At 44.4% G+C, this 13,598-nt stretch overlaps 1 long non-coding RNA gene across 1 annotated transcript in view; it reads left to right on the forward strand.

Annotated features, from left to right (window-relative positions):
* The first annotated feature begins 713 nt into the window (after positions 1–713).
* Positions 714–13,598, forward strand: part of LOC101945545 (uncharacterized) — a 51,145-nt gene continuing 38,260 nt past the window's right edge. The window contains exons 1-2 of the long non-coding RNA XR_508990.4: positions 714–1,944; positions 6,200–6,343. This is a non-coding gene — a long non-coding RNA (uncharacterized LOC101945545). The remainder of the gene's footprint in view (positions 1,945–6,199; positions 6,344–13,598) is intronic.

A 13,598-nucleotide genomic window follows, 5' to 3' on the forward strand; every position in this document is an offset into this window, starting at 1 on the left:
CGAGTAGGAGGGGGATGTAGAGATTTGGCTGTGGGTGGGAGATGAACACAGGAACCTAGAATTTTTAGAGAGGAGCGGAGAGGCTCTGGTGGGATATGACGTTTTACATCAACAATGCTGGCATTTGGCAATGGCTTGACATATTTATATATGTGTGTTGCATGGGAAAATTTGCAAGTTTGACACCTGGTGGCTTTGGCCAGTGTTTGCTGGGTTGTTTTGTTTTTTAACCAAACCTACTTTACCACATGCAAATCACAGGCAAAGATCAGGCTCCTTTCCTTTCCTTTCCTTTCCTTTCCTTTCCTTTTGTTTTTAATTCATAAAATCTGTCTCCTGAAATGTCTTAAAATCATTTAAAATTCAGGACACTGCACCAGACACTCCAGTTTTTCAAGAAAAGAACTTCTGGGCCCTTCCTTTTTATTTGCCATTACATCAGGACAGTTTCTCCACCCGGGGTAAGTCTAAACAAGGGTATTTATAAGGATCAAGGCCGGCTCCAGGCACCAGCCTGGCAAGCAGGTGCTTGGGGCGGCCGCTCCAGAGAGGGGTGGCACGTCCAGGTATTCGGCGGCAATTAGGTGGACGGTCCCTCACTCCCGCTGGGAGCAAAGGACCTCCCGCCGAATTACCGCCGCAGATCGCGATCGCGGCTTTTTTTTTTTTTTTTTTGGCTGCTTGGGGCGGCCAAAACCCTGAAGCTGGCCCTGATAAGGATAGTTGTTGAGAGCCTCAGGGATGTGCCTCTGTCCAGCTCACATCCCCCTCCGCCCCCCATAGTTGTGCTTGACTAGCTATGGGCCTACTTGGGGACATGAATTCTTTCTGGATACATTTCTGCTCTTGCTGCAACCTGTTGCCACAAGATAATGCCAAAGCAGGACATATCACTTGTACTAACTGTCACCAGAACTGGTGAGCTCCCTCTCTGATTCTAATCTACCTTAACCAATAGCTATATGCTAATAAAGTCATATGTCCTTCCTCCTGTGTAAACATGGACTAAAATTTGGTCCTTGATTTGTGCTTTGGTATATAATCTGCTGTCTCCTGTGTAAGCAGAGTCAGGATGAGCTCTACCCTGACATCTGGTGGTGAATTATGGCGAGTGTGGAAAAGAACTCCAGGGGCTGATCTTGTTTGCATAGGCACACCCACTCGCCTGGCATGAAACAACAGCAACTCAAAGTGGTTACTTTGGCTGGTGTGGGATCCCCAGTTTCTCTGTTATTGGGGCAGGAAGAATAAAGTTTTGTTACCCTGATTCTGTGAATCAAGGCCAGTGGAACTGTTGTATGACAGAAGGACTGAGGGAGTCCTTCACCATTACCTAAGTAGCACTTGCTTGACAAGGGGCATGGGTTACAAAACCCAGTGAATGGAGAGAGGATGGGGACAGGTATTTGTACCTGATGGGATGGGCCCCTCTCTGAGGGGTTGAAACACCAATTGCGCTACCTCCTCTCTCCACTGTTGAATATCAGAGCTAAATTTGATTCCATTAGAAGTCTAGTTACTGACTGCTGAGCTGAATTCACTTTGGGCCAATGGTGCCCCAGCATTGGGGCTCCCCTACTACTATGAGCTGAAATTGCTAAGAGCTGAAATCACAAAAGAGCTGAGATCACTGAGGCTGTGTTAGCTAGTGGGGGAGCCTGAAGCTATATTGCTAAGCGGCTGGTGGAGCAGCGAGCAGAGTGGAGCCTTGCGAGCGGAGTGGAGCGGAGCGGCTGGAGGAGCAGCGAGCAGAGCGGAGCCTTGTGGGAGCGGCCCAAGGGACGGCTGAAGTGGAGCAGAGCTGAGCGGCTCACAGGTCGGTGAGCAGAGTGGAGCAGCTGCCAGAGCAGTTCGTGGGACGGCGGGAGCAGCTCACGGGGCAACTGGTGGAGTGGAGCGGCTCGTGGTGAAGGCTGCAGCGGAACCCCGTCGGCCTCGGATCACGTAAGGTGCCCCTTAACACCCTGCGTGCCCCCCCCCCCCGAACTCTGGGGCTGCACTGACCAGGGACAGAGACTTTGGGGGGTTGTTGGACTTTTGGGACTTTGGTGAACCTTGAGTTGCTGGTTTCAAGAACCCAAGGGAAAGGACACAGCCCAACTTGCTGGGGTGGGTTTTTTTGCTCATGGTATGTGTTATGAATCCTGTTTGTGGTGTTTTTTATCCAATTTAATGCTGATGTCATTTACCTCATGTTATTAAACATTTTCTGTTACACTCAGACTCCGTGCTTGCGAGAGGGGAAGTATTGCCTCTTAGGGGCGCCCAGGGGGTGGTATGTAATTGTCCCAGGTCACTGGGTGGGGGCTCGAGCCGGTTTTGCATTGTGTTATTGAAACGGAACCCCTAGATACAGAACCCGGCCCTTGTTGCTGCCAACTTAGATGGGCAGAAGGGTTACACCTGTTATTTCCACCAGTTTTTATTAGTCTGTGTTCTGTTCTTCTGTTGAAATGGATAGTTTTATTGGATGCACTTACTCTTGAAAATCAGTAACAACTAACTTTAAAAAAAAAAGCAGGCAGAGTGAAAGGATGTAACCATGTTCTTGTCTGCAGCTGTAAAGCCTGTTGGCCTATCAGCACTGACAATAACTATTTATAACTTGGGTAACATAACTTCTATAGTTTTGCAAAGATGTTTTACAGGGAAAGGTACAATGATTGTGGTGGATAGCTCTGTCTATCACGTGTGACTCTGCTGTTCATGTATGGTGCAGACATGGGAAACTTTTTTAATTTGTGAGTAAATGTAGTGTTCATAAAAGGAAGGGATGGATAGCATATTAAGCTAAGCATAAGGTGAGAGAGGTGCTTCTTTCTCGGTGCTCTACTAATGCATTTCAATGCTAAGTTGCAACGCCCACGCTATACCAGTCCTTAACAACTCCTCAATAGAGATATACTTACAATGTTTTAGTGTTTAGGGCACTTAGCATTTAAATGGGAGTAAGTAATTTCACATTGCCATACAGATACTATACTGTATTATCAAATGATAGAATTACGTTGACCTTGATCTTGCACTCTTTGTGTGCTCAAAATTCTTTGAAGTCAATGGGAGTTTTGGGTGCACAATAAATGCATAATCCTACTCAATATAGGCAAAATGAAATTCCCGAATCAAGAAAAAAGGAATTTATTCTGACTGTAAATTGGGTTTTTGCAAAGCAGATTTAACAATCAAACTTGATATCTTTCCTGCCTGACATTCAGGTAGGACAATCTGAGATGAGAAAATCATCATGCCAGTCATAGGCTCCTTTTATTAGAATGCCCAGATTGGCATCCTTGGAATAAACAACATAAAATTGATCCACTCTTTTGTATCTGATGCAAAACCAAAGGCAAAATAAATAAGCAAACCAAATAAATAAACATGGAGATTTGTGGGTCCGATTCCTGGGAAGATTTGTGAGTCCGATTTATATAAACACAATTTACAGGTGAGAGTTTAATTTTTTGTCCATAGGGACCATACATTCAGTAGGAACTGGAGGTGAAAGAAACTGAAAACTTTAGAGCAGAGGTGGGCAAACTACGGCCCACGGGCCGTCCTGCCCAGCCCTTGAGCTCCCGGCTGGGGAAGTTAGCCTCTGGCCACTCCCCCGCAGCCACGCTGCCACATGGGTAGCGCTCTGGGCGGCGGGGTTGCATGCTTCTGCCGAGCAGTGCGGCAGCGTGTCTGGCTCCAGCCGGGTGGCGCGGCTGCCAGACATGCTGCTCTGAGCAGCATGGTAAGGGGGCCGGGGCTGGGGGGTTAGATAAGGGGCGGGGGGTCCCAGGGAGCAGTCAGGGGACAGGGATCAGGGGGCAGTTGGATGGGGCAGAGGTTCTCGGGGGCGGTCAGGGGACTGGGGTTTGGATAAGTGAGGGAGTCCTGGGGGGGCCTGTCAGGGGGCGGGGGTGTGGATAGGTGTCAGAGCAGTCAAGGGACTGGGAGCAGGGAGCGTTGGATGGGGGATAAGGTCCCAGGGGCGGATGGGGATGGGGTCCTGGGGGGTGGGTGGTTAGGGGACAAGGAGCAGTGGGGTTGGATTGGTCGAGGGTTCTGAAGGGGGTGGGAAGTGGGAGGGGTTGGATAGGGGGCGGGGGCCAGGCACAGCCTTCCCTACCCGGCCCTCCATACAGTTTTGCAACCCCAATGTGGCCCTCGGGCCAAAAAAGTTTCCCCACCCCTGCTTTAGAGCAACTGTATTTAGCCCTTGTGTGCCTCCCAGGATGCCCATTATCTATTATATAGAGAAGCAGTGGGTAGGTGTCTCAATTGGCCAGGGCAGATTTTCTGCTGAAGGATCTTTAAGGGAGAGAGAGTAAAGGAAACCTTACACAAGAGGCTTTTTCTTATGTGATTAGATACTAGCGCTGGTCAGACAATGGGTTGGTTGTTTTTCTAGAGAACACATTACTGAAAATGAAAATAATTTTTTTCTTAATTTTTCACAGATAACTTTTACTTTTTGGCAAAAAATCAAAACCCCCCAAAATTCATCTGAAAATTGATGTTTTGATCTGGAAATGATGTCACAGTGTCTCATGGGACTTGTAGTTCAGGTGCCTCATGCCCCCATTGCCCTCAATGGACTGGGCTCTGTGGCTAGACTACATCTCCCATGATACACTATGGTGTCCCAGGTCTCTAGAGCCTCAAACTAGCACCCTAACCACCTTCATCCCCTATCTTGTTCATATAGAGTTTGACAATCTAATGTATATCATAGCCTCACACAGCAAAGAAAAAACAAGGGCAAAAACTGGAAGGTAAAATGGAAGGAATGAATCACAGGATCATCCTAGGAAAAGGGAGAAGGATGCAGTTACCTTGTCCTCTGAAAAGAACAGCTCGGTTCCCAATCCTATTGTGCTAGGAGAATGCTCTCCAGAGAGAGGAACAATTAAGCCCAAAGACTTGAGGGAAGACAGACATAACTTTCAGAGGATGGATTTGGGGTTATAATATTTCCTCCATACTTTTACACCAAAAGCTAGCTAGCTATTAGGACAGGGGTAGGCAACCTATGTCACGTGTGCCAAAGGCGGCATGCAAGCTGATTTTCAGTGGCACTAACACTGCCCGGGTCCTGGCCACCGGTCCAGGGGGCTCTGCGTTTAATTTAATTTCAAATGAAGCTTCTTAAACATTTTAAAAACCTTATTTACTTTACATACAACAATAGTTTAGTTATATAATATATACTTATAGAAAGAGACCTTCTAAAAATGTTAAAAAGTATTACTGGCACACAAAACCTTAAATTAGAGTGAATAAATGAAAACTCGGCACACCACTTCTGAAAGGTTGCCGACCGCTGTATTAGGACCTTCTCACTGCTCACACCATGATGAGAAATTCAAGGAGTATCTTATGAAAAAAACAGTGAAGTGTTATTTGGTAGTCAGAACAACATAAAACCTGTAAAACTTGTATGAGTTAGAAAGCTTAGTTTTTTCCTGTCCTTTGAAAGAAACAGTAATTGGAAGGGTAAACAGATAAGGAATTAGACATCTGATGTTTCTTGACTATAGCCAGTCAGAGACTGATCTCCCCTCTCTGTCTGGTGGATAATTTTGTCTTTTTAGCAAAAAATATCAAAAACCAAAATCTTTTGTGTGATTGGGCATTCTGTTTTTGATTAAAAAATCAAAAATTAACATAGAAAACATGCACTTTTTGCAGAGAAATTCATTCAGTCAAAAATCTAATTTTCTGTTGAAAAACTGTTTCAAAGGAAAATTTACAACCAGCCCTAGACTTGGCAGAGGAAAGAGCAAAAAACCTACTCTGAAGAATGTCTTCCAGTAAGATAGAAAAAGAAATGTTGTTGTTCTACCAAGTTTCTAGGAAAAAGCAGTTGTATTACCTGCCTGAGAAGACCTGTTCTAAAACTTAGGTTGACCTAACTATGTCGCTCAAGGTGTTAACCAAAAAGCGTAAAAAAACAGCTTTAACAAAGAGAGGCATTATTTATAATGGCCCCCTTCCCCCGAGGTTCTTCCTCAATTCCATATATATTCACCGGTGGTGACCCTTTTCCCAACCAATAATACAACGGGAATGTAATTAAGATACAATAACAGAGATTTATTAAAAAAATAACTCGGTAGTTAACTTTTCAATGGCTTAAAGCCAGGACCACAAACTAATAAGGTGGGTTACAAAGAAAGACAAATAATTATGCACATCATCATTTCCTTCACAGGGACACAAGGGACCGAGACAACACCAGGAAAACGACTGGATCAGGAATCACCAAGAGCTGATGCCACCGGGGCTCAAAATGGACGGGACAGTGACGAGGACCACAACAACGCAGGAGCGGGATCAAGATCAATGTAAGGAGGAGGTAGGTACAATCTTTTTTTTTCTTCTTCCAAGGTGACACGGAGCAAGCACGGCTGCCACTGGGGTGGACAGCACCTCATCCAGGGTGTACAGTCTTTATATAGTCTGCCGTTGCTAGGTAGATTTCACCAAGTCAGGTGACCTTTCCCCCTCTCACTTTCCCCCCATTATTCAAAAAGAGCGCCAAGTGGGCGACAAGGCAGGGACCCAACATGGAGGGCAAACAACAATAATAGAAAAACAAAATGGTGAAACAAACCCAACAAAGGATGTGAAAAATTCACACCCTGGGGGACAGTTAATCTGACCTAAGCCCCTGTGTAGGCACTGCTACCTCCCCTTGGGGAGATAAATTTATTACAGCAACAGGAGAGCCATAGCTAAAGCTATGGAAAAACCTCTTCTGTCGTTGTAGGCAGTATGTACACAACAGCGGCGTAGATCCAGCACGCAGCTGTACCGTTGTAGTGTAGACATATCCTTGGTCTGAGAAGTAAAAGAATGTAAGAAGCTGCTTCTAAAATATTGTACTTTGAAGGGCAAGAACCTGCCATGGGTCCAGAAAGGCTAATTCGGTTATCACAAAACCCCGAGTTTCACAGGGATTTATGGAGTCTGATTACCTGTCTGAAAAAGCCTGAAATAGAAGAGAGATCAAGGATGCTTGCTCAGGAGTTGGTTGCCATACCTGTTCTTGTGTGCAGCCTTTTACAGCATATGATTTAATTTGTCCGCAACTGTGAGCAATGTAAATCTGGACCTTGTGAATTCCCCCATTGTGTGTTGACAGGTTGAAAGGCTTCTGGCTGCCAGTTACTAGAAATATAGACACCACCTAGGGTTTAGAGCCAGATTTCAATTGCTAGAGAGTATATATGCCCTTTCCTCTACTCCCTTTTCTGACAAAATGTAGTTTACCTGGCTACAGTGTCTGATGGTGGAAAAAAAGATGCAGTAAATCAGAAATATTGTTTTAGAAAGGAAGGGGGGGGGAGTCCCTCAGCCCTGTGTGATGGAGCTGCCAAAAAGATCAAACAATTATTTCTGGAAACTTTACTAGCTAAATGTGGGCAGAAAGTCGTCCTTCTGTATGATTTAGGAGCAAGTGGAAACATAAACAACAGAGATTTAGTTTAGATTAAGTTTAATCCCTGATGACATTAGTTATGTTTCTTTGAAAGAAAGCGTCCAGTTTTTCAGTTTAATTATATCAGCAATCACAAAGTTGAATTGCAGAATGGTATCACACACAGAGAAACACTGAAAGGTTCCCAGGCTTAGTTCAGTGAGATAATCACCCCACAGTTTGGATGCTTAGCTGAGACATTTTGCATCTACCTTTAACCACTTGAGATTGAAAATGAAGCTTGGAATTTCATGAGAACAAGGTTTCCTGTGAGAGTTCCAGTATTTTGTGCTTCCAGTCAGAATGGAAATATTGTGGGAACAGCTTTTCTTGCCACATTTCACTACATCCGCTTCCCTTAAACTAAGGCCTGGTCTATACCTAAAACTTAGGTCAACTGAAGTGTGCTGCTTGGGGGAGAGGGGGTGTGAAAAAATCACCCCCCTGAGAGATATAGTTAAGCTGACCTAAGTCCCGGTATAAACACCACTAGGTCAACAGAAGAATTCTTCATCAATTTAGCTATTGCCTCTCCAGCAGGTGGATTAACTACGGTGACAGAAAAGCCCCCACCATTACTGTAGCAAGTGTCTACACTAAGGTGCTACAGAGGCTCACCTGCAGTGCTGTAGCTGTGCCGCTCTAGTATCTGCAGTGTAGACATACCCTAAGAAAAAAATTTTGAACCCTGAAGGAAAATTTGGTTTCCATTTGAGTTTTGAATAAAAGTTTGTAGGAGTTGTGGGGTTCTTATTTTATCTGGACTTGTTCACCCTTGTTCTGGACCTTGTTCACCTTGTTCATTCCTAATAGTAATATATAAGGCACTGAAGAATAAAAATACAGTTTCCATACTGTAGGAGGGGAAAAAATAGGTAAAAAGTAGATCTGGTTCAAACATTTTCAACCAAATGAAATGTTTTCAAAACATGCTGTTTCATTGAAGTGTTTCACGGAGATGTATTTGTTTTGGCAACATTTTCATAGTGAAGGATATATTGGCACATGGGCTCTCTTGTCACTTCTGATGAGAGAGAGAGAGATCTGAATTGAAAACTTGAGCTTTTTTATTCAAAAATGGACTTTTCAACACTATTCAGTTTCATGAAACTTTTCAAGATGTTTTGTTTTCACTCCAATGCAGAATGAGAATAAATTTCAAAACCTCAAAAGTTGCCATGGAACACAGTTGTTGTCCTCCAGCCATCTCTAGTAAAAGTGCCAGATAGTCTTTTGAGGGGGAAAAGATGCATTATTTGTAGAATTAAAGGGCAGGAAAAGAGCAGCTGCACCAGGGAACAGCTGGTTCTACCTGTGGTGCAAGTGCAGATCTCATCTAAGTGGAATGTATTAGTCCCGGCTAATCCTGCAATCACTTACATATGTGTTTAATTTTATGCCTGTGACTATACCCATGAGCAGGTCCTCAAAGACACTAAAGTTCAGCATGTGCACAAGTATTTGCAGGATCGAGGCCATGGATTGTCAACATTACTTTCCTTTACTTTATTCTGTAAAACAACTAGAACAATTTTGGCTGCTCAAAAATAAATATACATGAAGTGTATAAAATGCACAGTTGTGGAGCTTATTAAGTGTGACTCCTATAAATGCAGGTAGAGAGCTTATAAAAATCCATATCCTCTGTGTTCCACTCTTGGTCCCTAGCACACTCCAGTCTCATCTGTGACGGGGTAACGATCCCTGGGCAGGACCAGTGCCATGCAGACAGTACCAAACACTGGTCAATGCTTTTAAGTTAACTTTAACGTGTAATGTAAGGTTTGGGGTGGGCGGTCGTGTGTCAGTTTATAGGCATATATACAGAAATAAGAACTACTTACATAAATAAAATCTCTTAATTTGAAAAGTGAGTGGGTACAGGGACAGTTGTTGATCCTGCAAACTGCTTTGTCTATTTAATTAGCTTAATGCTCATGTTGTTGCTCTGTGTGTGCTGCTGACCAAGCTGCACAATCTGCTTCTCTGCTGTGCTGCAGCTATACTAAGTCCTATGATGAGATTCTGTAGAAGGCATTAACCTTCCTTGTCTGACCCTGGTCCTTTTATCTGCATTCCCCAGAGGCTTTCATTCATCTCCTCTACCAGCGCAATTACAGGGGGCGGAGGGGAGGTGTAGAGAAAAGAGTGCTTTTTCATTGGCTACTCTGTATATGCTAAGCATCTATTTGTATGACATGAAGCATCCTATACAGAAGTGCTTACGATGCAGAAATAGCTGAAAATACTAGGGGATATATTTTAAAGACAGTGCTCAGAGACTTAGCAGCATGATTCTTACTGACATTAATGGGAGTCATGAACCTAAATCATAGTGCAGTGCTTTCAAAACTGACCCCAGAAGACATTTCCTGACAGAGGGAAAGATAAAATAAGAAATAAAAGTTTATAAAACCAGAGAGCTGAAATAATTGAATAAAAACGGACGATATTGGTACAAAACTGAATAAGTCGGGCCCTATCAAATTCACAGTCCATTTTGGTCAATTTCAGTCATAGGATTTTAAAAATAATATAGTTCATGATTTCAGCTATTTCAATCTGAAATTTCATAGTGTTGTAATTGTAGGGGTCCTGACCCAAAAAGGAGTGGCGGGGGGAGGAGGGTCACAAGGTTATTGTAGGGGGGGTTGTAGTACTGCTATTCTTACTTCTGCGCTGCTGCTGGTGGCGATGCTGTCTTCAGAGCTGGGCAGCTGCAGAGATGCAGCTGCTGGCCAGGAGCCCAGTTCTGAAGGCAGAGCCACCGCCAGCAGCAGCAGCGAAGTAAGGATGGCACGGTATGGTATTGCCACCCTTACTTCTGCACTGCTGTTGGTGGGGCACCGCCTTGAGAGCTGGGAGCCCGGCCAACAGCTGCCGCATTCTGGCCGCCCAGCTCTGCAGGCAGCACAGAAATACTGCAACCCCTCTGCAACTCCTTTTTGGGTCAGGACCCCCAGTTTGAGAAACGTTGGTCTCCCCTGTGAAATCTGTGTAGTATAGGGCAAAAGTACACAAAAGACCAGATTTCACAGGGGAAGATCAGATTTCACGGTCCAGGACGTGCTTTTCATGGCCATGAATTTGGTAAGGCCCTATGTATGAGTTATGAATCTGATAAGCTGGTATGTAATCTGTAAACCTGCAAGAGGAGTGAAGAGATAGTATCTAATCACAGTCTCAACATTTATATGTGTTCACTCTGTGGTAAACATTATGGGCTTGACCTTTTCTATTTACTAGCTCTAGATGTCTTAAGACAGTGAACATTGACTGGCAGCCTACAGAAGCTGTCTGAACTGCAAGACACTCATCCCCCCCAGTAGGTGGCTTGGCATAGCAAAATTTGCCTGGTCTTCTGGGATCCTGGGGCTTAATATAGTCAGCAGAATGTACAAGGGAGTTCATTCATGGGCTATTGAAATATTAAACCTCAGCTGCATTTTAAGGAATGAGGCTAACAGCTGAGTTTCTTCAGCAACTCCAAAACTGCACTAATGTTCCATTACTGTATAGTGTGGAAATGACAGTATTTTTGTCTGTATTCTTTTTACGATTTGTTTGTGTCAGTGGAGCTATGCCAGTCTGCATCAGCTGAGGATTTGGCCCATAAAGTCAAGTACATGGCAGAAAAATAATTTGGCCTCCGTTTGGGATCTGGCAAATGAGAAAATGGAAAATAAATGGACTCAGTGTCAAAGAGGGCTGCAGCATGCGTGGCATGCAGGGCAATGAAATGGAAGGCATAACACACACCTACTGTGTGAGATAACACAAGCTAACACTTGCATGGCAGCTAGGAGAATGTTTAGTGTGAGATCACAGGAAAAATTTCCAAAATTGCCTAAGCGACAGGGGACTAGGAGTGGAATCCATAAAGCTATTTAGGCATCTAAACCCATCTTTAGGTGCCTAAGTCCCCCACTGTGATCCACAAAGCTCTCGGCAAACCCCGTAGGTGCCTAAATTCACTTGGCACCTAAGTTTTCCCAAGGAAAAATTCCCTAGGTGTCTAAGTTTCTTCCTCTGGTCATGTGCACGACTGCCTCCCTCTAGACATCTGTATACCTATCTCCTGCCTATGCCCCAGAGTGACTCACAAATGAAGGGAAGACAGGTGTTCGGCTGCCTAACTCACCCAAGGGACCTGATCTGGTGGGTGCACTTAGAGGACACCTACTGGATCAGACCCCATTCAAAATCTGGCTGGAAGAGGTGTCGGGATGCCTATCTTATAACTTCTAACCTAGTGGTTAGAGCACTCACCTGGAATGTGGGACCAGGTTCAATTCCCTCCTCCCTGGCATCAGGGAAGGGGTCGGGAGATTGAAGCTGGGGTCTGCCACCTCTCAGGGGAGTGCTCTAAGCATTGAGCTGTGGGATGATCTGATGTGGGGCTCCATCAGTATTGCCTGTTGAAGCAGTTCTACTGTGGATAAATAAAGAGTGATTGGAACAGGGGGACTGGTCCCAGAGTCTCCTGTCCCACAGCTAGGTGCCCTAAACACTGGACTACTGGCGCTTGGGTGGGGGATTGTTTTTGTTTCGGCGGGGCGGCGCTCGGGTTTTGTTTTGTTTTGGCGGGGTGGCGCTCAGGGTTTTTTGGTTGTTTTTTTTTTTGGTTTGTTGGAGCGGCGCTCAGGTTTTTTTGTTTTTGTTTCGGTGGGGTGTACTGGGGCTTTGGCTTGAGCTAGGGCTGTGAGTTGTTCGATAGCTGTGAGGCAGGGCTTGTGGGGCTTTGCAAATGCTGACTGGTGAAAACGTAGGTGCCTGGGGGTTAGGTGACAGCTGAGTGGCAGTTTGAAAATGTCAGTGGTGCCTAAACGGTGGATTTAGGTGCCTAAATACCTTTAAGGAACTGGGCCTAAGTCCTCTTTGAAAATGGGTCACTTATGTGCTTTCGAAAAGGTTACCTCACAGCTTTGGGGATGCAGAATCTGCTGGTATATTAGCACAGACAGTTTTGGAGATTTGTTTGTTTTAACCCAATCCTAAATATCAGTTTGCTTTAATAACATATAACTTAAGAACAAACCACACCTATTGGCAAAATCCAGGAAGCAAAATTCTAGCATTCAAAATTGTGTGAAGTTATCAACAACAAAAAAGACATAAAGCAAGGAAAAGAAAATTGTTCTTTGGGAAAGGCAGAAAAAATAACAGAGAGCTCATACGGAGAGCAAACATTTGTGACACTAGCTTGCAAGTGAAGATCATGACCAACTGTCAAAATAAGAGACAAACAGAAAGCACACTTTAAAATAAAAGAGAATTGAAAGCGTCCCAAAGCTGAGTATTCTGGCTTCCAGCCAAGCCAGCCTATGCAACAGTTCAGCTCTCTAGAGCAAGAGCAGTCCCTGATATCAGCTTTGCACTGTGGATGGGACCGCATGTTTCGAAGAAGTGAAAGTTTCTGTTACAGCAGAAAACAGACAGAGTCTGGGGCTTTCAATGGAACAAGCCAGGCAACTGAATGCGCCTGAGTGACATGCTTTTACTTCATGCTGCATGCCAAACAATGCTGCAGTTCTCCCACTTGATTTCTGAACTCTTGGAGATAGTAACTCATTTGGTAGGGATTCTAGCACAGGGCTTACCCAAGCTTTGGCCTTTGTGCAATAAGTGGTATTTTTGGACAATTTTGTCCACCCTTTTAGAATAATCTTTCATATGAGCTGTGGGGGCTGTCAGTAAAAATAAAAATGCACATTAGTCTAAGTTTATGGATATGATCCTTATAATTATGGGTAACAAAATTACTCTGGATCCTGTTCTATGACACAGCCAGAATCAGGGCATTGGTGCCCTAGACAGACCAGATTTGACTCTTCTTTCCACATAGTGATTTCCTGTTCCCTTCTCCTTAGCTGTGTGGCCACAAATCTGAACCATTTCTTCCTCTAGAAGGTTGTCCCTGTTTCTGCTTTTGTCATCTGTGACAGGTGCTTTCAGTCTCCTAACAGCACCACTGAATTACTTGTAGCAGCTACAGTGGTGTTTCAGAGAGAAGCTCTACAGCAACCAATGCAAAATGTCTTGGGAGTATATCTAGGACCTAAGGCATTTACTTGACTAAGCAGAATCAGAGAGACCTTCCTGAAGGGGGCTGGCTTGGAATCTCTATCTA

This window comes from Chrysemys picta, chromosome 2 (genome assembly GCF_011386835.1).
Source record: "Chrysemys picta bellii isolate R12L10 chromosome 2, ASM1138683v2, whole genome shotgun sequence".
Lineage (NCBI taxonomy): Eukaryota > Metazoa > Chordata > Testudines > Emydidae > Chrysemys > Chrysemys picta.